Genomic DNA, 1,385 nt, shown 5'->3' on the forward strand with positions numbered 1-1,385 from the left:
TGCTGAGGTATAATGAAGAGAACACCAGTTGTCCACAAAACTTTTCAATAATATATAGGGAAATACTCCAAGAGAGCACCTCTGCCCCGCTCCTCCCCCCCCTCCCCCCACCATAGAAAATGACAACAACTTCTTGCTGACATTTATCAGGCTTATGCTAGCATGAAGCATTGCACTGAATGCTCACAGAATGGGCTGAATGAAGCAACGTGAGGGGTGGGAAAGAAAATTCAAATACCAGTGTAGGAGCAAATCTCAAAATGCACATTTCAGTTTCTCATTTCCATGCTATTGTAGAGTAAGACACATGCAGCTGCAAGATCAGGAGACATACAAATATACAGTAGATGCAAGAGAAAACCCTTATCACCTAAGAGTAAGGCTAAATAAGAAGATCTAGGAAGAAAACATGCACAACCATTACTCAGCTCTAGATAAAGAGGAACAAGCCAGACAGTCCTTCTAATCCTTGATCAGAGTTAAGAGGAATATCAAGAGGAACATATCTATCTATTGAACTTATCAAAGCATATATTTGCTTATGATTAAATATGCAGTTTCTAGTATCCAAGTTTTTACTGTATGAAATTTAAAAATATTTTCATCTGTACTGTCTACAGTCCTCCTGGAAAAATGAGCTGTCCCACTTCAGCAACATGATTCAAACCAAGCACCAAATTCTCCTCTCTGTTACAGCAGTACATGTTATTTGGTAATCTGAAAGGAAGAAAAGAAAGTGAATTTGGCTGTGTTTTAAGGTGATTTAATACTCATACAGGTGAGACTCTGTCTTGGCTATCACTGGCAAAAGTGCACAAGCCATGAAAGAATACATTTAGCTATACAAGAAAATCGCTTTATTTTTTTAAGTACACAACTTGTGGAAATTAAGCCCCTATAAAACCCAACCCTTTTAAACTTTAAGAAAACTGTGTCAAATTAAAAATACAAGGTTACTGGATATTGAGAACAAGAAAAGAAAAATCAAGTAAGAGTTAAAAATTCATGAATCACAAAAATGAAATCTCATACACCAAAAAGAAAGCAATCAGGCTGAAGGTCTTCGGTACAGCACAGGACTGCTTCAGAAAACTAAAGAAGAAAGTAATTTCTTCTTGTAAGTGATATCACACTGACTTTTCTTTTTTTCCCAGATAGAAGTACAAATTTCTCACCAGGACCATCAGTACTTTTGACCATGTCACTCTGTTGGCTTACCAAAAGACTCCAGCTCCTGTCACTGAGAATCGCAGAGACCTCTGACACTTAAGCCCTGCAGCGTGATTCCACAGGAGCCTAAATCCCAGCAGTCATGATCCAGCCCTCTTCTTTGCAGGTGTCTGTGTGATCGTGCATCCGTGTGATCGTGCATCCTTGTGATCATG

This window comes from Phalacrocorax aristotelis, chromosome 3, assembly GCF_949628215.1.
Source record: "Phalacrocorax aristotelis chromosome 3, bGulAri2.1, whole genome shotgun sequence".
In the NCBI taxonomy this organism is placed as follows: Eukaryota; Metazoa; Chordata; class Aves; order Suliformes; family Phalacrocoracidae; genus Phalacrocorax; species Phalacrocorax aristotelis.